Source organism: Primulina eburnea, unplaced genomic scaffold (assembly GCF_022965805.1).
Source record: "Primulina eburnea isolate SZY01 unplaced genomic scaffold, ASM2296580v1 ctg1209, whole genome shotgun sequence".
Classification (NCBI taxonomy): Eukaryota; Viridiplantae; Streptophyta; class Magnoliopsida; order Lamiales; family Gesneriaceae; genus Primulina; species Primulina eburnea.
The window spans coordinates 4,953-32,797 of NW_027330745.1; the positions used below are offsets into that span (position 1 = coordinate 4,953).

Below are 27,845 nucleotides of genomic sequence, written 5' to 3' on the forward strand. Positions count from 1 at the left end.
TCAGTCGTTTATGACAAGCTATAAAATGTGCCTTCTTAGAGAATCTATACACAACAACAAAAATAGAATCCTACCCTTCTTAGGTCCTAAGGCAACCCAAAATAAAGTCCACAGAAATGTCAATCCAAGTTCTTTTTAAGAATAGCACGCAAAAGTGTTCCCAAAGTTCTATTGACAACTTCAGTTTGTCCATCCGTTTGAGGATGACAAGTAGTAGAAAACAACAATTTTGTGCCAAGTTTAGCCCATAAAGTATTCCAGAAGTAGCTCAAGAATTTAACATCGTGACCAGAAACAATAGTCTTAGGCATGCCATGCAATCTAACGACTTCTCTAAAGAACAAATCCGCAATGTTTGAAGCATCATCGGTTTTATGACAAGCTATAAATGTGCCGTCTTAGAGAATCTATCCACAACAACAATAATAGAATCCCTACCCTTCTTAGTTCTAGGAAACCCCAAAATAAAGTCCACAGAAATGTCAATCCAAGTTCTTTTTAAGAATAGCACGCAAAAGTGTTCCCAAAGTTCTATTGGCAACTTCAGTTTGTCCATCCGTTTGAGGATGACAAGTAGTAGAAAACAACAATTTTGTGCCAAGTTTAGCCCATAAAGTCTTCCAAAAGTAACTTCAAGAATTTAACATCGCGACCAGAAACAATAAGTCCTAGGCATGCCATGCAACCTAACGACTTCTCTAAAGAACAAATCCGCAATGTTTGAAGCATCATCGTTTTATGACAAGCTATAAAATGTGCCATCTTAGAGAATCTATACACAACAACAAAAATAGAATCCCTACCCTTCTTAGTCCTAGGCAACCCCAAAATAAAGTCCATAGAAATGTCAATCCAAGTTCTTTTTAAGAATAGCACGCAAAAGTGTTCCCAAAGTTCTATTGACAACTTCAGTTTGTCCATCCGTTTGAGGATGACAAGTAGTAGAAAACAACAATTTTGTGCCAAGTTTAGCCCATAAAGTATTCCAAAGTAGCTCAAGAATTTAACATCGTGACCAGAAACAATAGTCCTAGGCATGCCATGCAACCTAACGACTTCTCTAAAGAACAAATCCGCAATGTTTGAAGCATCGTCGTTTTATGACAAGCAATAAAATGTGCCTTCTTAGAGAATCTATCCACAACAACAAAAAAAGAATCCCTACCCTTCTTAGTCCTAGGCAACCCCAAATAAAGACCATAGAAATGTCAATCCAAGTTCTTTTTAAGAATAGCACGCAAAAGTGTTCCCAAAGTTCTATTGGCAACTTCAATTTGTCCATCCGTTTGAGGATGACAAGTAGTAGAAAACAACAATTTTGTGTCCAGGTTTAGCCCATAAAGTCTTCTAAAAGTAACTAAAGAATTTAACATCGCGACCAGAAACAATAGTCCTACGCATGCCATGCAACCTAACGATTTCTCTAAAGAACAAATCGGCAATGTTTGAAGCATCATCGGTTTTATGACAAGCTATAAAATGTGCCGTCTTAGAGAATCTATCCACAACAACAAAAATAGAATCCTCCCCTTCTTAGTCCTAGGCAACCCCAAAATGAAGTCCATAGAAATGTCAATCCAAGTTCTTTTTAAGAATAGCACGCAAAAGTGTTCCCAAAGTTCTATTGGCAACTTCATTTTATCCATCCGTTTGAGGATGACAAGTAGTAGAAAACAACAATTTTGTGTCAAGTTTAACCCATAAAGTCTTCTAAAAGTAACTCAAGAATTTAACATCGCGACCAGAAACAATAGTCCTAGGCATGCCATGCAATCTAACGATTTCTCTAAAGAACAAATCCGCAATGTTTGAAGCATCATCGGTTTTATGACAAGCTATAAAATGTGCCGTCTTAGAGAATCTATCCACAACAACAAAAATAGAATCCTCCCCTTCTTAGTCCTAGGCAACCCCAAAATGAAGTCCATAGAAATGTCAATCCAAGTTCTTTTTAAGAATAGCACGTAGAAGTGTTCCCAAAGTTCTATTGACAACTTCAGTTTGTCCATCCGTTTGGGGATGACAAGTAGTAGAAAACAACAATTTTATGCTAAGTTTAGCCCATAAAGTCTTCCAAAAGTAACACAAGAATTTAACATCACGAACAGAAACAATAGTCTTAGGCATGCCATGCAACCTAACGACTTCTCTATAGAACAAATCCGCAATGTTTGAAGCATCATTGCTTTCATTACAAGCTATAAAATGTGCCATCTTATAGAATCTATCCACAACAACAAAAATATAATCCCTACCCTTCTTAGTCCTAGGCAACCCCAAAATAAAGTCCACAGAAATGTCAATCCAAGTTCTTTTTAAGAATAGCACGCAAAAGTGTTCCCAAAGTTCTATTGACAACTTCAGTTTGTCCATCCGTTTGAGGATGACAAGTAGTAGAAAACAACAATTTTGTGACAAGTTTAGCCCATAAAGTATTCCAGAAGTAGCTCAAGATGTGACACCCCGATCCTCTTTTAAAATAAATACGCAGCGGAAATAAAATTTTCTCTTTAAAATATACGGAAGGAGTTTCAAAATACATTTCATCAAATATCTTTACAAAATAAATACATGATCATTTAAATGACATAACAAAAACAAAACATCATTCCTATGATCATGCCAAAATCCTCCTTCCAACGGTGTATGCATATGACCCCCAATCTACAGTCAACGTCCCGGGGCACCACTCTGATCTGCATCACATGAAAATAACTGGAATGAGAATAAATCTCAGCAAGTGGAACTCTTATATAACAATGAACAATAACTCTGTAAAACATCTCTTTGAAATCATAAATACCATCAACTCTGAAACATAAACTCTGAATATCAATAACATAGCAATAGCATATAAAATATGATGGTATTTCTCTTTTGCTCTGGGGATTGATATCAATAGTATCTCTGCTCTGGGGTGCTCGTATCCCAAATCGATATAAATACCGATAACTCTGAGGGATATAAGCCTATAGGCGATGATCATCTAATATTGCATGCAATCTCTGACTATGTATTTATCAATCCGAAAACATTTAAACTCTTCTCTGGTTTTAACAATCACTTTGAACTCTATATATCTCTTTGTATTCCCTTTAATCAATAATGAGACATACAATGCCTCCAATACATATAACAATACATACTATGGATCAAATTAAAGGGAATAACACAATAAACTCTTTGAAACACATACATATATAATCATGTGAGCAAAAGGAATGAATTTCCACTTACAAACCACAACAAACACCTCAACTTAGCTCTTGATCACCACCTACAACAAATAATCCACAAATAACACCAATATCAACTAAATATCCAAGATTACAAGCTAAATAATCCATAAATCCACATAAACAACCGACCTAAACAACTCTTAATTTACAACCTTAACAGAATCGCACCAAAAGCTTACCCAAGCTTCCTAGCACCAAGGAGAACGTCGATCTCAAGTCGAAATTCCAAACAAACGCCTGAATCGAATATAGGAAAGGAAAGAAATGACTGAAAACCCTAGAAATGGAGAGAATTTCGAAATGAAAAGAGGAAAGAATGAAGTCAAATCCATCAAAAAGGTACTATAAATCTCGACCATACCTCTACTGTTCATCACCGCGGGTGCGCCAACACAAAGGCCGCGGGTGCGCTGAGCTTTCGGCAGTCCACAAAATTCCTGAACCACAGACACCGCGGGTGCGGCACTGCAAGCACCGCGGGTGCGCTACACACCGCGGGTGCGGTCACTGCATCACCGCGGGTGCGGTGATGCTACGGCCCTCCAACACAAAAACTGCACAGTACACCGCGGGGGCACTCCAGTTAAGAGCGCGGGTGCACTCAAGCCACGGCCAAGCACTATTCCCATGCAACTAGAATCGATCCGAAACTCTGAAACGAACAACCAACATCAACTAACACCTCAAGACAATAAAACTAACAATACTATAGCCCAAAAATACAACTCTGAACATCTAATCAAATATCCCAAATAACAAACGAAACTTAAATCGTACCGTACACCGGGCTCGGCTATTACAATCTCCCCCCCTTAAGGGAATTTCGTCCGCGAAATTGACGTCACGGCACGAACAACTCAGGATACTTCTCTCTCATCTCATCCTCTGGTTCCCACGTAGCCTCCTCTATCAAATGGTTCCTCCAAAGAACTTTGACAATGCCGATCTCTTTGCTCCTCAGAACTCTAACTGTGCGATCCAAAATCTGAATCGGAATCTCTTGATATGTCAAATTCGGCGTCAAGTCCAATGGCTCATGGCGTAGAACATGGGAAGGATCTGCAACATACTTCCTGAGCATCGAAACGTGAAACACATTATGAACTCTGTCAAGATCTGGAGGTAGGGCTAATCTGTAGGCTCGATCGCCAACTCTGTCCAATATCTCGAATGGACCAATAAATCTAGGACTCAACTTGCCCTTCTTGCCAAATCGCATCACACCCTTGAGAGGTGCTATCTTCAGAAACACATGGTCGCCAACCTCGAACTGCAAAGGTCTGCGACGAACATCTGCATAGCTCTTCTGTCTAGACTGGGCAGTCTTCATCCTTTCTCTGATAACAGCAACAACATCAGCAGTCTGCTGGACCAACTCTGGTCCCAACATCTTCCTCTCACCAACCTCGTCCCAATACAAGGGAGACCTGCACTTCCTGCCATAAAGTGCCTCATACGGTGCCATGCCAATCGTCGCCTGGTAGCTATTATTGTAAGTGAACTCAACCAAAGGCAACAAAGAATCCCAGCTACCTGGAAAGTCAATAGTACAAGCTCTGAGCATATCCTCAAGAATCTGAATGACTCTCTCTGACTGACCATCACTCTGAGGATGATAGGCTGTACTGAACGCTAATCGCGAACCCATAGCTCTGTGCAAACTCTTCCAAAACTCTGAAGTAAATCTGGGGTCACGATCAGACACGATCGACACAGGGACACCATGAAGTCTGACAATCTCTGCTATGTAGTCCTCGGCATACTGGTTCATCGAATACGTCGTCTTGACTGGAAGAAAGTGCGCTGACTTAGTCAATCTATCAACGATAACCCAAATAGAATTGAAACCTCTCCGCACTCTGGGAAGACCAGTCACGAAATCCATCGTAATATGCTCCCACTTCCACTGAGGAATCGGCAACGACAACAATGTCCCAGCAGGTCTCTGGTGCTCAATCTTCACCTGCTGACAAGTAAGGCACTGAGAAATGAACACGGCAACATCCTTCTTCATACCTGGCCACCAGTAGAGTCGACGAAGATCCTGATACATCTTCGTACTGCCTGGATGAATCGAATACGGCGCGGTATGAGCCTCTGTCAGAATATCTCTACGAATATCATCGCCAACAGGAACACAAATACGACCTCTGAAAGTCACCAAACCATCACCATTCAAGGCGAACTCTGAATTACCTCTAATCTCTGCTTTATCTCTCAACTCTGTCAACTGAACATCAGTCGACTGCTCTCTACGGATCCTGTCCGTCAATGAAGATCGAATAACTAACGCTGAAAGACGAGCAATGGTGCCTGGAATCACCAGATCAATATCCTCTCTCTGCAAATCCATCAGCAACGGTCTCTGAATCAAAGAACTCAATGAAACACTCGACTTGCGGCTTAAAGCATCAGCCACAACATTCGCCTTCCCTGGGTGATAACTGATAGTCACATCGTAATCCTTGACAAGCTCTAACCACCTCCTCTGTCGCATATTGAGCTCTTTCTGCGAGAACAGATACTTCAAACTCTTGTGGTCTGTGAAGATCTCACACTTTTCGCCATACAGATAATGTCTCCAAATCTTAAGGGCGAAAACCACAGCTGCTAGCTCCAAATCGTGCGTCGGATAATTCTTCTCATAATCCTTCAACTGGCGAGAAGCATAGGCAATGACCTTACCTCTCTGCATCAACACTGCACCGAGACCCTTCTTCGACGCATCGGTAAAGACCACAAAATCCTCTGAACCACTGGGCAATGCGAGAATAGGAGCTGACGTCAATCTATCCTTCAACTCCTGAAATGCGCTCTGGCAATCTATAGACCACTCGAACTTCACAGTCTTCCTTGTCAGATTGGACAATGGCAGGGCAATCTTGGAAAAATCCGAAATGAAACGACGATAATAACCCGCCAACCAAGGAAACTGCGTACCTCTGAAACAGTCGTAGGAATAGGCCACTTCTGAATCGCCTCTATCTTCATCGGATCAACAGCAATGACATCCCTCGAAACGACATGGCCTAGAAAAGAAATCTGATCCAGCCAAAACTCACACTTCTTCAACTTAGCAAACAACCTCCGCTCTCTCAGCAACTGGAGAACAACTCTGAGATGCTCTGAATGAAGCTCTCTGGTCTTGGAATAGATCAAGATATCGTCGATAAAGACAATGACGAAGCTATCCAAATACGGCTTGAACACACGGTTCATCAGGTCCATGAAAACAGAAGGGGCATTGGTCAAACCAAAAGACATCACGAGAAACTCATAGTGACCATACCTGGTCCTGAAAGCCGTCTTAGGGATATCAGACTCCCTAACCTTCAACTGATGGTAGCCAGACCGAAGATCAATCTTCGAGAAAACAGTGGCACCCTGGAGTTGGTCAAATAGATCGTCAATCCGTGGCAACGGATACTTGTTCTTGATCGTCACTTTGTTGAGCTCTCTGTAATCGATACACAGACGCAAAGACCCGTCCTTCTTCTTAACAAATAGAACCGGAGCTCCCCAAGGCGAAGAACTCGGACGAATAAAACCCTTATCTAGAAGATCCTGCAACTGCGTCTTCAACTCTTTCATCTCGGTAGGAGCCATCCTATACGGAGCCTTAGAAATAGGAACCGTACCTGGAGCAAGATCAATAACAAACTCTACATCCCTATCCGGCGGCAAACCCGGAACATCATCCTCAAACACATCCGCAAACTCTCTCACCACATCAATATCATCAATATTCAACTTAATCAGTCTATCCATATCCACAACAGATGCTAGAAAAACATCACAACCTCTACACAATAGCCTCTCAGCATCAAGACACGAAATAAAAGGAAGGACCAGCGAAGTACCGGAGCTGGCGAGAACTCCTCCCTGGCCATCATCTTCCTTAGTCATCGAAAAGATACGACCCTGCACCTTCTCCTGGCTAGCTCCCTTAGGACAATCTCTGGAAATATGGCCTGGCATGCCACAACGATAGCAAGAACGAGTGCCAAATCTACACTCTCCACGATGAGGTCTGCCACACTTGGGACACAAAGATCTCTCAGAATCAGACGGAGCAACTGGCGCTGAAGGTGGCCTAGGACTCTGATCCACCTTGCCCTTCCCTTTGAATCGATCTCTGCCACGCTGACCTGAACTCTGGCCTCTTTGAACACTAGCCTGGTGCCTCGCCCTGTCTCTCCCTGGCGATATCCTTCTCGTCCTGCTCTGCTAGCAACGCCTTGGACACAATCTCCTTGAAAGTCACAGCCTTGGACATATTGATATCACGCCTGATCTCCGCTCTAAGGCCTCGAATGAAGTGAGCGCCTTTATCTTTATCACTCGTAGCAATGTACGGAGCAAATAGGCAACCCTCCTCGAACCTGAGAATATACTCGTCCACATTCAAGCTCCCCTGACGAAGCTCCAAGAACTCTGTAACCTTCCTCGCTCGCAGTGCATCAGGAAAGTACTTGTCGTAGAAAAGCTCAGTAAACTCAGACCACTTCAAAGTAGAAACATCAATGCCAACCTTGGTCGCATTCCACCACAAACGTGCAGCTTTAACCAGCATGAAAACAGCACAACTGATACGGTCTCTGTCCTCATAGTGGAGATGATCAAAAATCGCCTCCAAAGCCTTGACCCACTCTACTGCAGCTAAAGGATCGGAGCTGCCTGGAAACTCGGGTGGATCCATCCTCTTAAACGCAGAAAAGATAGCATCAGAACCAACTGCTACTGGAGCAACCTGCCCCCTACCTTGGCCTCTGCCCTGGCCTGCTCCTTGCAGTCTAAGCAACTGCTGGATCTGCTCACTGTGAACCTTAGCCTGCTCCTTCAGTAACTTGCCGAACTCGTCGACAACTCTCGAGGACGAACTATCCTCCCCCTCTGACGCCTTACGCTTAGGAGGCATCCTCTACTCTACAATGCTCACAAGACACCAATCAATACAAAACAATAGATAGATGCAAAGAAAACATACCCGGACAGTTGAAAGTAGACGAAGTCATATGCATTGGTCCGAAGAAAACACCGCTCTGATACCACTTAATGTGACACCCCGATCCTCTTTTAAAATAAATACGCAGCGGAAATAAAATTTTCTCTTTAAAATATACGGAAGGAGTTTCAAAATACATTTCATCAAATATCTTTACAAAATAAATACATGATCATTTAAATGACATAACAAAAACAAAACATCATTCCTATGATCATGCCAAAATCCTCCTTCCAACGGTGTATGCATATGACCCCCAATCTACAGTCAACGTCCCGGGGCACCACTCTGATCTGCATCACATGAAAATAACTGGAATGAGAATAAATCTCAGCAAGTGGAACTCTTATATAACAATGAACAATAACTCTGTAAAACATCTCTTTGAAATCATAAATACCATCAACTCTGAAACATAAACTCTGAATATCAATAACATAGCAATAGCATATAAAATATGATGGTATTTCTCTTTTGCTCTGGGGATTGATATCAATAGTATCTCTGCTCTGGGGTGCTCGTATCCCAAATCGATATAAATACCGATAACTCTGAGGGATATAAGCCTATAGGCGATGATCATCTAATATTGCATGCAATCTCTGACTATGTATTTATCAATCCGAAAACATTTAAACTCTTCTCTGGTTTTAACAATCACTTTGAACTCTATATATCTCTTTGTATTCCCTTTAATCAATAATGAGACATACAATGCCTCCAATACATATAACAATACATACTATGGATCAAATGAAAGGGAATAACACAATAAACTCTTTGAAACACATACATATATAATCATGTGAGCAAAAGGAATGAATTTCCACTTACAAACCACAACAAACACCTCAACTTAGCTCTTGATCACCACCTACAACAAATAATCCACAAATAACACCAATATCAACTAAATATCCAAGATTACAAGCTAAATAATCCATAAATCCACATAAACAACCGACCTAAACAACTCTTAATTTACAACCTTAACAGAATCGCACCAAAAGCTTACCCAAGCTTCCTAGCACCAAGGAGAACGTCGATCTCAAGTCGAAATTCCAAACAAACGCCTGAATCGAAGATAGGAAAGGAAAGAAATGACTGAAAACCCTAGAAATGGAGAGAATTTCGAAATGAAATCCATCAAAAAGGTACTATAAATCTCGACCATACCTCTACTGTTCATCACCGCGGGTGCGCCAACACAAAGGCCGCGGGTGCGCTGAGCTTTCGGCAGTCCACAAAATTCCTGAACCACAGACACCGCGGGTGCGGCACTGCAAGCACCGCGGGTGCGCTACACACCGCGGGTGCGGTCACTGCATCACCGCGGGTGCGGTGATGCTACGGCCCTCCAACACAAAAACTGCACAGTACACCGCGGGGGCACTCCAGTTAAGAGCGCGGGTGCACTCAAGCCACGGCCAAGCACTATTCCCATGCAACTAGAATCGATCCGAAACTCTGAAACGAACAACCAACATCAACTAACACCTCAAGACAATAAAACTAACAATACTATAGCCCAAAAATACAACTCTGAACATCTAATCAAATATCCCAAATAACAAACGAAACTTAAATCGTACCGTACACCGGGCTCGGCTATTACACAAGAATTTAACATCGTGACCAGAAACAATAGTCCTAGGCATGCCATGCAACCTAACGACTTCTCTAAAGAACAAATCCGCAATGTTTGAAGCATCATCGGTTTTATGACAAGCTATAAATGTGCCGTCTTAGAGAATCTATCCACAACAACAAAAATAGAATCCCTACCCTTCTTAGTTCTAGGAAACCCCAAAATAAAGTCCATAGAAATGTCAATCCAAGTTCTTTTTAAGAATAGCACGCAAAAGTGTTCCCAAAGTTCTATTGGCAACTTCAATTTGTCCATCCGTTTGAGGATGACAAGTAGTAGAAAACAACAATTTTGTGTCCGGTTTAGCCCATAAAGTCTTCTAAAAGTAACTGAAGAATTTAACATCGCGACCAGAAACAATATCCTAGGCATGCCATGCAATCTAACGATTTCTCTAAAGAACAAATCCGCAATGTTCGAAGCATCATCGGTTTTATGACAAGCTATAAAATGTGCTGTCTTAGAGAATCTATCCACAACAACAAAAATAGAATCCTCCCCTTCTTAGTCCTAGGCAACCCCAAAATGAAGTCCATAGAAATGTCAATCCAAGTTCTTTTTAAGAATAGCACGCAAAAGTGTTCCCAAAGTTCTATTGGCAACTTCATTTTATCCATCCGTTTGAGGACGACAAGTAGTAGAAAACAACAATTTTGTGCCAAGTTTAGCCCATAAAGTCTTCTAAAAGTAACTCAAGAATTTAACATCGCGACCAGAAACAATAGTCCTAGGCATGCCATGCAATCTAACGATTTCTCTAAAGAACAAATCCGCAATGTTTGAAGCATCATCGATTTTATGACAAGCTATTAAAATGTGCCGTCTTAGAGAATCTATCCACAACAACAAAAATAGAATCCTCCCCTTCTTAGTCCTAGGCAACCCCAAAATAAAGTCCACAGAAATGTCAATCCAAGTTCTTTTTAAGAATAGCACGTAGAAAGTGTTCCCAAAGTTCTATTGACAACTTCAGTTTGTCCATCCGTTTGGGGATGACAAGTAGTAGAAAACAACAATTTTGTGCGAAGTTTCGCCCATAAAGTCTTCCAAAAGTAACACAAGAATTTAACATCACGAACAGAAACAATAGTCTTAGGCATGCCATGCAACCTAACGACTTCTCTAAAGAACAAATCCGCAATGTTTGAAGCATCATTGGTTTTATGACAAGCTATAAAATGTGCCATCTTAGAGAATCTATCCACAACAACAAAAATATAATCCCTACCCTTCTTAGTCCTAGGCAACCCCAAAATAAAGTCCAGAGAAATGTCAATCCAAGTTCTTTTTAAGAATAGCACGCAAAAGTGTTCCCAAAGTTCTATTGACAACTTCAGTTTGTCCAACCGTTTGAGGATGACAAGTAGTAGAAAACAACAATTTTGTGCCAAGTTTAGCCCATAAAGTCTTCCAAAAGTAACTCAAGAATTTAACATCGCGACCAGAAACAATAGTCCTAGGCATGCTATGCAACCTAACGACTTCTCTAAAGAACAAATCCGCAATGTTTGAAGCATCATCGTTTTATGACAAGCTATAAAATGTGCCTTCTTAGAGAATCTATACACAACAACAAAAATAGAATCCCTACCCTTCTTAGTCCTAGGCAACCCCAAAATAAAGTCCATAGAAATGTCAATCCAAGTTCTTTTTAAGAATAGCACGCAAAAGTGTTCCCAAAGTTCTATTGACAACTTCAGTTTGTCCATCCGTTTGAGGATGACAAGTAGTAGAAAACAACAATTTTGTGCCAAGTTTAGCCCATAAAGTCTTCCAAAAGTAACTCAAGAATTTAACATCGCGACCAGAAACAATAGTCCTAGGCATGCCATGCAACCTAACGACTTCTCTAAAGAACAAATCCGCAATGTTTGAAGCATCATCGTTTTATGACAAGCTATAAAATGTGCCTTCTTAGAGAATCTATACACAACAACAAAAATAGAATCCCTACCCTTCTTAGTCCTAGGCAACCCCAAAATAAAGTCCATAGAAATGTCAATCCAAGTTCTTTTTAAGAATAGCACGCAAAAGTGTTCCCAAAGTTCTATTGACAACTTCAGTTTGTCCATCCGTTTGAGGATGACAAGTAGTAGAAAACAACAATTTTGTGCCAAGTTTAGCCCATAAAGTATTCCAGAAGTAGCTCAAGAATTTAACATCGTGACCAGAAACAATAGTTCTAGGCATGCCATGCAATCTAACGACTTCTCTAAAGAACAAATCCGCAATGTTTGAAGCATCATCGGTTTTATGACAAGCTATAAAATGTGCCGTCTTAGAGAATCTATCCACAACAACAAAAATAGAATCCCTACCCTTCTTAGTTCTAGGAAACCCCAAAATAAAGTCCATAGAAATGTCAATCCAAGTTCTTTTTAAGAATAGCACGTAAAAGTGTTCCCAAAGTTCTATTGGCAACTTCAATTTGTCCATCCGTTTGAGGATGACAAGTAGTAGAAAACAACAATTTTGTGTCCGGTTTAGCCCATAAAGTCTTCTAAAAGTAACTCAAGAATTTAACATCGCGACCAGAAACAATAGTCCTAGGCATGCCATGCAATCTAACGATTTCTCTAAAGAACAAATCCGCAATGTTTGAAGCATCATCGGTTTTATGACAAGCTATAAAATGTGCCGTCTTAGAGAATCTATCCACAACAACAAAAATAGAATCCTTCCCCTTCTTAGTCCTAGGCAACCCCAAAATAAAGTCCACAGAAATGTCAATCCAAGTTCTTTTAAGAATAGCACGCAAAAAGTTCCCAAAGTTCTATTGGCAACTTCATTTTATCCATCCGTTTGAGGATGACAAGTAGTAGAAAACAACAATTTTGTGCCAAGTTTAGCCCATAAAGTCTTCCAAAAGTAACTCAAGAATTTAACATCGCGACAGAAACAATAGTCCTAGGCATGCCATGCAACCTAACGACTTCTCTAAAGAACAAATCCGCAATGTTTGAATCATCGTCGTTTTATGACAAGCTATAAAATGTGCCGTCTTAGAGAATCTATCCACAACAACAAAAATAGAATCCTCCCCTTCTTAGTCCTAGGCAACCCCAAAATGAAGTCCATAGAAATGTCCATCCAAGTTCTTTTTAAGAATAGCACGTAGAAAGTGTTCCCAAAGTTCTATTGACAACTTCAGTTTGTCCATCCGTTTGAGGATGACAAGTAGTAGAAAACAACAATTTTGTGCCAAGTTTAGCCCATAAAGTCTTCCAAAAGTAACACAAGAATTTAACATCACGAACAGAAACAATAGTCTTAGGCATGCCATGCAACCTAACGACTTCTCTAAAGAACAAATCCGCAATGTTTGAAGCATCATCGGTTTTATGACAAGCTATAAAATGTGCCATCTTAGAGAATCTATCCACAACAACAAAAATATAATCCCTACCCTTCTTAGTCCTAGGCAACCCCAAAATAAAGTCCACAGAAATGTCAATCCAAGTTCTTTTTAAGAATAGCACGCAAAAGTGTTCCCAAAGTTCTATTGACAACTTCAGTTTGTCCATCCGTTTGAGGATGACAAGTAGTAGAAAACAACAATTTTGTGTCCAAGTTTAGCCCATAAAGTCTTCTAAAAGTAACTCAAGAATTTAACATCGCGACCAGAAACAATAGTCCTAGGCATGCCATGCAATCTAACGATTTCTCTAAAGAACAAATCCGCAATGTTCGAAGCATCATCGGTTTTATGACAAGCTATAAAATGTGCTGTCTTAGAGAATCTATCCACAACAACAAAAATAGAATCCTCCCCTTCTTAGTCCTAGGCAACCCCAAAATGAAGTCCATAGAAATGTCAATCCAAGTTCATTTTAAGAATAGCACGCAAAAGTGTTCCCAAAGTTCTATTGGCAACTTCATTTTATCCATCCGTTTGAGGACGACAAGTAGTAGAAAACAACAATTTTGTGCCAAGTTTAGCCCATAAAGTCTTCTAAAAGTAACTCAAGAATTTAACATCGCGACCAGAAACAATAGTCCTAGGCATGCCATGCAATCTAACGATTTCTCTAAAGAACAAATCCGCAATGTTTGAAGCATCATCGATTTTATGACAAGCTATAAAATGTGCCGTCTTAGAGAATCTATCCACAACAACAAAAATAGAATCCTCCACTTCTTAGTCCTAGGCAACCCCAAAATAAAGTCCACAGAAATGTCAATCCAAGTTCTTTTTAAGAATAGCACGCAAAAAGTGTTCCCAAAGTTCTATTGGCAACTTCATTTTATCCATCCGTTTGAGGATGACAAGTAGTAGAAAACAACAATTTTGTGCCAAGTTTAGCCCATAAAGTCTTCCAAAAGTAACTCAAGAATTTAACATCGCGACCAGAAACAATAGTCCTAGGCATGCCATGCAACCTAACGACTTCTCTAAAGAACAAATCCGCAATGTTTGAAGCATCAGTCGTTTTATGACAAGCTATAAAATGTGCCTTCTTAGAGAATCTATCCACAACAACAAAAATAGAATCCCTACCCTTCTTAGTCCTAGGCAACCCCAAAATAAAGACCATAGAAATGTCAATCCAAGTTCTTTTTAAGAATAGCACGTAGAAAGTGTTCCCAAAGTTCTATTGACAACTTCAGTTTGTCCATCCGTTTGAGGATGACAAGTAGTAGAAAACAACAATTTTGTGCCAAGTTTAGCCCATAAAGTCTTCCAAAAGTAACACAAGAATTTAACATCACGAACAGAAACAATAGTCTTAGGCATGCCATGCAACCTAACGACTTCTCTAAAGAACAAATCCGCAATGTTTGAAGCATAATCGGTTTTATGACAAGCTATAAAATGTGCCATCTTAGAGAATCTATCCACAACAACAAAAATATAATCCCTACCCTTCTTAGTCCTAGGCAACCCCAAAATAAAGTCACAGAAATGTCAATCCAAGTTCTTTTTAAGAATAGCACGCAAAAGTGTTCCCAAAGTTCTATTGACAACTTCAGTTTGTCCAACCGTTTGAGGATGACAAGTAGTAGAAAACAACAATTTTGTGCCAAGTTTAGCCCATAAAGTCTTCCAAAAGTAAATCAAAAATTTAACATCGCGACTAGAAACAATAGTCCTAGGCATGCCATGCAACCTAACGACTTCTCTAAAGAACAAATCCGCAATGTTTGAAGCATCATCGTTTTATGACAAGCTATAAAATGTGCCTTCTTAGAGAATCTATACATAACAACTAAAATAGAATCCCTACCCTTCTTAGTCCTAGGCAACCCCAAAATAAAGTCCATAGAAATGTCAATCCAAGTTCTTTTTAAGAATAGCACGCCAAAGTGTTCCCAAAGTTCTATTGACAACTTCAGTTTGTCCATCCGTTTGAGGATGACAAGTAGTAGAAAACAACAATTTTGTGCCAAGTTTAGCCCATAAAGTATTCCAAAAGTAGATCAAGAATTTAACATCGTGACCAGAAACAATAGTTCTAAGCATGCCATGCAACCTAACGACTTCTCTAAAGAACAAATCCGCAATGTTTGAAGCATCATCGGTTTTATGACAAGCTATAAAATGTGCCGTCTTAGAGAATCTATCCACAACAACAAAATAGAATCCCTACCCTTCTTAGTTCTAGGAAACCCCAAAATAAAGTCCATAGAAATGTCAATCCAAGTTCTTTTTAAGAATAGCACGCAAAAGTGTTCCCAAAGTTCTATTTGCAATTTCAATTTGTCCATCCGTTTGAGGATGACAAGTAGTAGAAAACAACAATTTTGTGTCCGGTTTAGCCCATAAAGTCTTCTAAAAGTAACTCAAGAATTTAACATCGCGAACAGAAACAATAGTCCTAGGCATGCCATGCAATCTAACGATTTCTCTAAAGAACAAATCCGCAATGTTTGAAGCATCATCGGTTTTATGACAAGCTATAAAATGTGCCGTCTTAGAGAATCTATCCACAACAACAAAAATAGAATCCTCCTGATGTGAATCTAGCCAGCCACTATGCGTTCCAAGAACCAATCCCGAGAGGACGCTTGAAGATGTTGAATGTTGCCCTTCATTCAACCAATGAAAGCTTGGAAACAAGACTCGAAGGGTTCGGGTTGCATCACAATCAAGTAGATGCTGACCGAGTCTACACGGACGTGTACACGGACCTGTACACGGGGTCCGTGTCTCATACATTCGAGATTGAGATTTACAGAGCCTACACGGACCCGAGCACGGAGGCATACACGGGGTCCGTGTCCTTTACGACTTGGAGAGAATATTTTTCTTAAATTAGAGTTTTAATTATTTTGGTTAGAGTTTTAATTATTTTGGCAAGTAGATTTGATATCTTTAAATATGCAATTTCTAGGTTTAGATTTTCCTTTATCTATATATATGCTAGAAGACCATGTAAACTTTCAACTTTTGTTCATTATTGATTTGATATCAAATTGTGAGATTTTCTCTCCAATACACTTAGGTGTTTTTCAAAAATCAAACTTATCAAAAGATTTATCTTTTGTGGCGTTTGTCGATTGTTCTTCACTCGGGTTGTCAAAGACAAGTTCTTTGAAGGTTCGCTTGAATTTCGATTGTTTACCTTCGTTAATATTTGTTGCTAAATCATTCGTGATTTAGAGGTGAATATTACACAATTACTTGTCTCAAAGATCGGGAAAACAACAACGATTCTTTGTTCGCAATTGAATAGAGGGTGCGATTCAATTTTAATCGTGTTTGCTATTTATTCGTACAAAGATTCACGTCACCTCCCCTTCTTAGTCCTAGGCAACCCCAAAATGAAGTCCATAGAAATGTCAATCCAAGTTCTTTTTAAGAATAGCACGCAAAAGTGTTCCCAAAGTTCTATTGGCAACTTCATTTTATCCATCCGTTTGAGGATGACAAGTAGTAGAAAACAACAATTTTGTGCCAAGTTTAGCCCATAAAGTCTTCTAAAAGTAACTCAAGAATTTAACATCGCGACCAGAAACAATAGTCCTAGGCATGCCATGCATTCTAACGATTTCTCTAAAGAACAAATCCGCAATGTTTGAAGCATCATCGGTTTTAAGACAAGCTATAAAATGTGCCGTCTTAGAGAATCTATCCACAACAACAAAAATAGAATCCTCCCCTTCTTAGTCCTAGGCAACCCCAAAATGAAGTCCATAGAAATGTCAATCCAAGTTCTTTTTAAGAATAGCACGCAAAAGTGTTCCCAAAGTTCTATTGACAACTTCAGTTTGTCCATCCGTTTGGGGATGACAAGTAGTAGAAACAACAATTTTATGCCAAGTTTAGCCCATAAAGTCTTCCAAAAGTAACACAAGAATTTAACATCACGAAAAGAAACAATAGTCTTAGGCATGCCATGCAACCTAACGACTTCTCTATAGAACAAATCCGCAATGTTTGAAGCATCATTGGTTTCATGACAAGCTATAAAATGTGCCGTCTCAGAGAATCTATCCACAACAACAAAAATATAATCCCTACCCTTCTTAGTCCTAGGCAACCCCAAAATAAAGTCCACAGAAATGTCAATCCAAGTTCTTTTTAAGAATAGCACGCAAAAGTGTTCCCAAAGTTCTATTGACAACTTCAGTTTGTCCATCCGTTTGAGGATGACAAGTAGTAGAAAACAACAATTTTGTGCCAAGTTTAGCCCATAAAGTATTCCAGAAGTAGCTCAAGAATTTAACATCGTGACCAGAAACAATAGTCCTAGGCATGCCATGCAACCTAACGACTTCTCTAAAGAACAAATCCGCAATGTTTGAAGCATCATCGGTTTTATGACAAGCTATAAATGTGCCGTCTTAGAGAATCTATCCACAACAACAAAAATAGAATCCCTACCCTTCTTAGTTCTAGGAAACCCCAAAATAAAGTCCATAGAAATGTCAATCCAAGTTCTTTTTAAGAATAGCACGCAAAAGTGTTCCCAAAGTTCTATTGGCAACTTCAATTTGTCCATCCGTTTGAGGATGACAAGTAGTAGAAAACAACAATTTTGTGTCCGGTTTAGCCCATAAAGTCTTCTAAAAGTAACTCAAGAATTTAACATCGCGACCAGAAACAATAGTCCTAGGCATTCCATGCAATCTAACGATTTCTCTAAAGAACAAATCCGCAATGTTTGAAGCATCATCAGTTTTATGACAAGCTATAAAATGTGCCGTCTTAGAGAATCTATCCACAACAACAAAAATAGAATCCTCCCCTTCTTAGTCCTAGGCAACCCCAAAATGAAGTCCATAGAAATGTCAATCCAAGTTCTTTTTAAGAATAGCACGCAAAAGTGTTCCCAAAGTTCTATTGGCAACTTCATTTTATCCATCCGTTTGAGGATGACAAGTAGTAGAAAACAACAATTTTGTGCCAAGTTTAGCCCATAAAGTCTTCTAAAAGTAACTCAAGAATTTAACATCGCGACCAGAAACAATAAGTCCTAGGCATGCCATACAACCTAACGACTTCTCTAAAGAACAAATCCGCAATGTTTGAAGCATCATCGGTTTTATGACAAGCTATAAAATGTGCCATATTAGAGAATCTATCCACAACAACAAAAATAGAATCCCTTCCCTTCTTAGTCCTAGGCAACCCCAAAATAAAGACCATAGAAATGTCAATCCAAGTTCTTTTTAAGAATAGCACTTAGAAAGTGTTCCCAAAGTTCTATTGACAACTTCAGTTTGTCCATCCGTTTGGGGATGACAAGTAGTAGAAAACAACAATTTTGTGCCAAGTTTAGCCCATAAAGTCTTCCAAAAGTAACACAAGAATTTAACATCACGAACAGAAACAATAGTCTTAGGCATGCTATGCAACCTAACGACTTCTCTAAAGAACAAATCCGCAATGTTTGAAGCATCATTGGTTTTATGACAAGCTATAAAATGTGCCATCTTAGAGAATCTATCCACAACAACAAAAATATAATCCCTACCCTTCTTAGTCCTAGGCAACCCCAAAATAAAGTCCAGAGAAATGTCAATCCAAGTTCTTTTTAAGAATAGCACGCAAAAGTGTTCCCAAAGTTCTATTGACAACTTCAGTTTGTCCAACCGTTTGAGGATGACAAGTAGTAGAAAACAACAATTTTGTGCCAAGTTTAGCCCATAAAGTCTTCCAAAAGTAACTCAAGAATTTAACATCGCGACTAGAAACAATAGTCCTAGGCATGCCATGCAACCTAACGACTTCTCTAAAGAACAAATCCGCAATGTTTGAAGCATCATCGTTTTATGACAAGCTATAAAATGTGCCTTCTTAGAGAATCTATACACAACAACAAAAATAGAATCCCTACCCTTCTTAGTCCTAGGCAACCCCAAAATAAAGTCCATAGAAATGTCAATCCAAGTTCTTTTTAAGAATAGCACGCAAAAGTGTTCCCAAAGTTCTATTGACAACTTCAGTTTGTCCATCCGTTTGAGGATGACAAGTAGTAGAAAACAACAATTTTGTGCCAAGTTTAGCCCATAAAGTCTTCCAAAAGTAACTCAAGAATTTAACATCGCGACCAGAAACAATAGTCCTAGGCATGCCATGCAACCTAACGACTTCTCTAAAGAACAAATCCGCAATGTTTGAAGCATCATCGTTTTATGACAAGCTATAAAATGTGCCTTCTTAGAGAATCTATACACAACAACAAAAATAGAATCCCTACCCTTCTTAGTCCTAGGCAACCCCAAAATAAAGTCCACAGAAATGTCAATCCAAGTTCTTTTTAAGAATAGCACGCAAAAGTGTTCCCAAAGTTCTATTGACAACTTCAGTTTGTCCATCCGTTTGAGGATGACAAGTAGTAGAAAACAACAATTTTGTGCCAAGTTTAGCCCATAAAGTATTCAAGAAGTAGCTCAAGAATTTAACATCGTGACCAGAAACAATAGTCCTAGGCATGCCATGCAATCTAACGACTTCTCTAAAGAACAAATCCGCAATGTTTGAAGCATCATCGGTTTTATGACAAGCTATAAAATGTGCCGTCTTAGAGAATCTATCCACAACAACAAAAATAGAATCCCTACCCTTCTTAGTTCTAGGAAACCCCAAAATAAAGTCCATAGAAATGTCAATCCAAGTTCTTTTTAAGAATAGCACGCAAAAGTGTTCCCAAAGTTCTATTGGCAACTTCAATTTGTCCATCCGTTTGAGGATGACAAGTAGTAGAAAACAACAATTTTGTGTCCGGTTTAGCCCATAAAGTCTTCTAAAAGTAACTCAAGAATTTAACATCGCGACCAGAAACAATAGTCCTAGGCATGCCATGCAATCTAACGATTTCTCTAAAGAACAAATCCGCAATGTTTGAAGCATCATCGGTTTTATGACAAGCTATAAAATGTGCCGTCTTAGAGAATCTATCCACAACAACAAAAATAGAATCCTCCCCTTCTTAGTCCTAGGCAACCCCAAAATGAAGTCCATAGAAATGTCAATCCAAGTTCTTTTTAAGAATAGCACGCAAAAAGTTCCCAAAGTTCTATTGGCAACTTCATTTTATCCATCCGTTTGAGGATGACAAGTAGTAGAAAACAACAATTTTGTGCCAAGTTTAGCCCATAAAGTCTTCCAAAAGTAACTCAAGAATTTAACATCGCGACCAGAAACAATAGTCCTAGGCATGCCATGCAACCTAACGACTTCTCTAAAGAACAAATCCGCAATGTTTGAAGCATCGTCGTTTTATGACAAGCTATAAAATGTGCCTTCTTAGAGAATCTATCCACAACAACAAAAAAAGAATCCCTACCCTTCTTAGTCCTAGGCAACCCCAAAATAAAGACCATAGAAATGTCAATCCAAGTTCTTTTTAAGAATAGCACGTAGAAATGTTCCCAAAGTTCTATTGACAACTTCAGTTTGTCCATCCGTTTGGGGATGACAAGTAGTAGAAAACAACAATTTTGTGTCAAGTTTAGCCCATAAAGTCTTCCAAAAGTAACACAAGAATTTAACATCACGAACAGAAACAATAGTCTTAGGCATGCCATGCAACCTAACGACTTCTCTAAAGAACAAATCCGCAATGTTTGAAGCATAATCGGTTTTATGACAAGCTATAAAATGTGCCATCTTAGAGAATCTATCCACAACAACAAAAATATAATCCCTACCCTTCTTAGTCCTAGGCAACCCCAAAATAAAGTCCACAGAAATGTCAATCCAAGTTCTTTTTAAGAATAGCACGCAAAAGTGTTCCCAAAGTTCTATTGACAACTTCAGTTTGTCCAACCGTTTGAGGATGACAAGTAGTAGAAAACAACAATTTTGTGCCAAGTTTAGCCCATAAAGTCTTCCAAAAGTAAATCAAGAATTTAACATCGCGACCAGAAACAATAGTCCTAGGCATGCCATGCAACCTAACGACTTCTCTAAAGAACAAATCCGCAATGTTTGAAGCATCATCGTTTTATGACAAGCTATAAAATGTGCCTTCTTAGAGAATCTATACACAACAACTAAAATAGAATCCCTACCCTTCTTAGTCCTAGGCAACCCCAAAATAAAGTCCATAGAAATGTCAATCCAAGTTCTTTTTAAGAATAGCACGCCAAAGTGTTCCCAAAGTTCTATTGACAACTTCAGTTTGTCCATCCGTTTGAAGGATGACAAGTAGTAGAAAACAACAATTTTGTGCCAAGTTTAGCCCATAAAGTATTCCAAAAGTAGCTCAAGAATTTAACATCGTGACCAGAAACAATAGTTCTAGGCATGCCATGCAACCTAACGACCTATCTAAAGAACAAATCCGCAATGTTTGAAGCATCATCGGTTTTATGACAAGCTATAAAATGTGCCATCTTAGAGAATCTATCCACAACAACAAAAATAGAATCCCTCCCCTTCTTAGTCCTAGGCAACCCCAAAATAAATACTATAGAAATGTCAATCTAAGTTCTTTTTAAGAATAGCACGCAAAAGTGTTCCCAAAGTTCTATTGACAACTTCAGTTTGTCCAACCGTTTAAGAATGACAAGTAGTAGAAAACAACAATTTTGTGCCAAGTTTAGCCCATAAAGTCTTCCAAAAGTAAATCAAGAATTTAACATCGCGACCAGAAACAATAGTCCTAGGCATGCCATGCAACCTAACGACTTCTCTAAAGAACAAATCCGCAATGTTTGAAGCATCATCGTTTTATGACAAGCTATAAAATGTGCCTTCTTAGAGAATCTATACACAACAACTAAAATAGAATCCCTACCCTTCTTAGTTTATGTGAATCTTGACACGAATAAATAGCAAACACGATTAAAAATAAATCGCACCCTCTATTCAATTACGATATTAAGATCCGTGTGTTTTCCCGATCTTTTGATTCAAGTATTGTGTGATATTCACCTCTAAACTAGCAAGAGTTTAGCAACAAATAAACACGAGGATAAACAATCGAAAACTATACGAACCTTCGAAGAACTTTTCCTATGACAATCCGCACAAGCAACGATCGACAAACGCCACAAAGTTAAAAACTTTGATAAGTTTGATTTGATTTGACAAAGCTAAAAGCTTTGAAAAGTTGAGAGAAAATTCTCACAAGTTTGATAAACTCAAAATAATATGTGTATTGTGTTCTAAAAATTCGTCCAACATAGTCTATGTATCAAAAGATATCAAGAAATCTAGTCTCCCAAAATAATAAAACTCTAGAAAAGGAAACAAATCCGCGCAGAAAACATAGGACACGGACCCCGTGTAGACCTCCGTGTCAGGGTCCGTGTACATACTGTAAAACTCTTCAGTCGGAAACAAGGGACACGGACCCCGTGCTCGCCTCCGTGTGCGGGTCCGTGTAGGCACTGTCTTCGCCAATAACAAAGGGCACGGACCCCGTGCCTGGGTCCGTCTCCAGGTCCGTGGAGCCACTGTAAAAACTCATCCCAGCTTGTAAAGGACACGGACCCCGTGTGCAGGTCCGTGTGTAGGTCCGTCCAGACTCTGTCAGCAACATCAATGCTTGAATGACTTTCCGTTGGCCTCCAAACGTACTCCCATGCATCACGACCTCTTCCGGCTTGCTCATGACTCCTTGTAGCGCCTCCTTGAATCTCTTTAGTCGACCCCTCGTGATTGGTCCCTCCGACAACCTGCAAAGGATCCCATGCTTTCCTTGGGACGTCCACGTTCGCATCATCCTCCCCTTCTTGAAAAGGATTTGTCCTCAAATCTTGCTCATCACCTACATCAAACAACGACAAATCACTAACATTAAATGTAGAACTTACGTTGTACTCACCTGGCAAGTCGAGTTTGTAGGCGTTGTCATTGATTCTCTCAAGAACTTGGAATGGTCCATCGCCCCTAGGTAATAGCTTTGAGCGTCGCTTCTCCGGAAACCTCTCCTTCCTCAAGTGTAGCCACACCCAATCCCCCTTCTCAAATACCACCTTCTTTTTCCCTTTGTTGGCTTGCCTAGCATATTGTTCATTCTTCTTCTCAATGTTGGCTTTGGCCTTTTCATGCAACCCCCTAACAAATTCAGCCTTATTTTTGCCATCCATGTTTAATCTTTCACTCACAGGTAAAGACATCAAATCCAACGGAGTCAAAGGATTAAAACCGTATACAATTTCAAATGGCGAATAGTTAGTCGTAGAATGCACACAACGATTATAAGCAAATTCAACAAATGGCAAGCAATTTTCCCAATTCTTTAAGTTCTTCTTGAGAATAGCACGTAATAAAGTTCCTAACGTCCTATTAACTACCTCAGTTTGACCATCAGTTTGAGGATGACAGGTCGTAGAAAACAGTAATTTAGTGCCAAGTTTAGCCCACAGTGTTTTCCAAAAGTAACTTAGGAATTTAACATCACGGTTCGACACAATGGTCCTAGGCATGCCATGCAGCCTAACGACTTCTCTAAAGAATAGGTCCGCAATGTTAGATGCATCATCCGTCTTGTGACAAGCAATAAAGTGTGCCATTTTCGAAAACCTATCCACAACAACAAATATAGAGTCTCTCCCCTTCTTTGTCCTAGGTAATCCCAAAACAAAGTCCATAGAGATATCCACCCAAGGTTCACTAGGGACGGGAAGTGGTGTATATAATCCGTGTGGTAGTGTCCTAGACTTAGCTTGTCTACAAGTTATGCACTTCTCACAAATACGTTCAACATCACGCTTCATGTGTGGCCAATAAAAATGTTCATGCAATGCACTTAAAGTCTTAGCCACCCCAAAGTGCCCCATTAGGCCACCCCCATGTGCCTCCCTAACAAGTAATTCACGAATTGATGACTTGGGAATGCACATTCTATCCTCTCTAAACAAGAAACCTTTATGCAAGTAGAATTTATCATGTGGACCATGCATACAAGTTTCAAACACTTCCTTAAAATCATCATCTAGCACATACAACTCTTTAACAAGTTCAAACCCCAATATTTTGGATTCCAAAGTAGAGAAAAGTACATACCTCCGTGATAGTGCGTCGGCCACTACATTTTCCTTACCTTGCTTATACTTGATCATGTAGGGGAATGTCTCTATGAAGGCCACCCACTTAGCATGCCGCTTGTTCAGCTTTTGTTGCCCCTTGAGGTGCTTTAGAGACTCATGATCCGTATGAATCACAAACTCTTTAGGCCTCAAGTAGTTCTGCCACGTCTCAAGAGTCCTCACAAGTGCATAGAACTCCTTGTCATACGTGGGATAGTTCAGCGCTGCCCCATTGAGTTTCTCACTAAAGTACGCCACCGGCCTTCCTCCTTGCATCAACACGCCACCGATACCTATACCTGAAGCATCACATTCAATTTCAAAAGTATTAGCAAAATCAGGTAACACAAGTAAAGGAGCATTAATTAATTTTTGCTTGATAATATTAAAAGACTTCTCTTGCTCCTCGCCCCAACAGAATGGAACGTTCTTCTTGATGACCGCCGTCATCGGTGCCGCCAATGTGCTAAAATCCCTTACAAACCTCCTATAGAAGCTTGCAAGACCATGAAAGCTTCGGACTTGACCAACAGTAGTAGGCGATGGCCAATCTCGAATAGCACTTACCTTGTCTTCGTCCACATGTATCCCTTGTGAACTCACAACGAAACCAAGAAACACAAGTTTGTTTGTACAAAAATCACACTTCTTTAAGTTAGCATACAAATTTTCAGCCCTTAATGTGATTAGCACAAGTTTCAAGTGTTTAACATGCTCTTCAAGATTCTTGCTATACACTAGGATATCATCAAAGTAAACCACAACAAATTTACCTATATGTGCACGCAAGACATGATTCATTAACCTCATAAAGGTGCTAGGTGCATTAGTTAAGCCAAAAGGCATAACCATCCACTCATATAACCCATACTTAGTTTTAAAAGCAGTTTTCCACTCATCACCTTCCCTCATTCTAATTTGATGGTAGCCACTTCTCAAGTCAATTTTGCTAAAGATGCAAGACCCATGCAACTCATCTAACATATCATCTAGTCTAGGTATGGGATGCCTATACTTAATGGTTATGTTATGGATTGCTCTACAGTCGACACACATACGCCATGAGCCATCTTTCTTAGGGACTAGCAAAACCGGCACCGCACAAGGTGACATGGACTCACGCACATAACCCTTATCTAATAACTCACTTACCTGCCTTTGTAGCTCCTTACTCTCCTCCGGATTGCTCCTATAAGCTGGACGGTTTGGCAAGGCACTCCCGGGCACCAAATCAATTTGGTGCTCAATTCCCCTCAATGGTGGTAAGCCTTGAGGTAGCTCCTCCGGAAATACATCGTCAAATTCCTGCAATAGTGAAACAACAATGCTCGGAAGGGATCCGGCTATATCACTTGTGTTAAGGAGGATCTCCTTATAAAGAACTAACACAAATGGTTCATGTGTGTGCAACAAGTGTTTTATCTCACCTTTTTGGGCCATATAAGAATTCTTTTTGGCCTCTTTCCTCTCTTTTTCTTTCCCCTCAATTTCTTTCCTCTCTTTTTTTGTTTGTGTGGCTATCTCACTCTTTTCAACTCTCTTTTTTTCAGCCACTTCAATTTTATTTTCAGAGGCCATCTCACTTTTTAATTCACTCTTTTTTTCGGCCTCATCTCTCTTCTTTTTTTTCAAGTGGTCCTCCAATACTTGTTTTGGAGACAATGGAAGTAGAACAACAGATTCCTTTTTTAATACAAACGAGTACTTATTTTTGAAACCGTCGTGAGTCACTCGCCTATCAAATTGCCATGGCCTACCCAACAAGATATGACAAGCATGCATGGGCACCATGTCACACAAAACCTCGTCTTTGTACTTCCCAATTGAGAATGACACTAGAACTTGCCTATTAACCCTCACTTCCGCACAATCGTTCAACCATTGAAGCCTATATGGTTGAGGATGTTTTATTGTAGGCAATCCCAATTTTTCAACCATCTCAACACTAGCCACATTGGTGCAACTACCCCCATCTATGATTACATTGCACACCTTACCATTCACAAAACATCTAGTGTGGAACAAGTTCTCTCTTTGGTTAACTTCCTCATCTTTGACTTGGGCACTCATGATTCGTCTAGTCACTAGCGCTTCTCCTACAACCGCCCCATATCCCTCATCGGGATCCTCCAACTCCGGCATATCATCATCACTACCCTCGCCATCCCCCTCACTTTGAGACTCATACTCACCATAATCATTTAAGAACATGACTCTCTTATTAGGACACTCACTAGCAATATGGCCCAACCCTTGACATCTAAAACATTTTGTATCTCTAGAACGAGTAGTAGGAATTTCAGATTTACCTTGTACTCCATGTCTAGGTGTCTCTTGCTTTGGTTCAAACTTAGGCTTGGTCACCACTTTGCTATCATCTCGCTTGGCCGCATTTGGTCGCCAAGAAGAAGATGCACCTCCGGTTTGATTGGTGCGGCCAACTCCTCGCCTTTTGAGTTGTTGCTCCACCTTTATGGCCATTTGCACCATTTCGTTTAGATCTAAGTAGTGCCGAAGCTCCACTTGATCTTGAATCTCCCTGTTCAAACCACAAAGAAAACGAGCCATGGTTGCTTCATTATCTTCCTCAATGTTGGTCCTAATCATGACTACCTCCATCTCCTTATAGTAGTCCTCCACACTCTTTAACCCTTGCCTCAAAGTTTGTAGCCTCTTGAACATCTCTCTATAATAGTGGTTTGGCACAAACCTCTTCCTCATAACCCTCTTCATCTCATCCCAAGACTCAATAGGCCTTTCATTATACTTTCTTCTAGTGGTCACTAATTGATCCCACCAGATGAGTGCATAATCCATAAATTCAACCACCGCCAACCTAACCTTTTTGAGCTCGGAGTATTGGTGACAGTCGAATACAAACTCTACCCTCTTTTCCCACTCTAGATACGCTTCCGGATCCGACTTCCCATGGAAAGAAGGGATTTTCATCTTAATGCCACTCATATTCCCATCATCTCTATGCCCATCATTATATCTACCCCGCATAGCTTCGCCTCGACCTCTTCCATTCCTACCCCAAGTTTCATTTTGACTCTCCTCTTCCTCACCTAAGTCATACTCCTCCTCTTCACCTCTACCAAAATCTCTACCCTTAGATTTACCCCCACTAGCACTCACTTCCATCCTATCCAAACGCTCATGTAGGGCCTCCATCTCAACCTTTATCATCCTAGAAAAATGCCCCGACAACTCCTCTATTTGGAACTTAGACAACTCCGAATTCGAACTATCTCCTACCTCCCTCTCCATTTAATTTCAAAGTTGTACCTGCAAGAAAAGGTTAGTAGAAATAAAATAATCCTCACCCAAATGCTCACGATCACTCCAAAGAAATTCACTCGTCTTTTACGTCTTTATTTGTATGCTCACAACAAATACTCACCGTTCACTCCAAAGAAAAGTCACTCGCACTCAAGTGTATCACTCGAATTTTGAAAGCTCTCTTGGAAGTGCTCAAGCTTTGTATTGTGGGTATATCAAACAATCAAAGTTCAAACTTGTGAAC

The 27,845-nt window shown here is 39.9% G+C and overlaps 1 pseudogene; it reads right to left on the reverse strand.

The window, feature by feature from the left end:
- Positions 1 to 27,493, reverse strand: LOC140820555 (uncharacterized; annotated as a pseudogene).
- Positions 27,494 to 27,845: the final 352 nt, after the last annotated feature.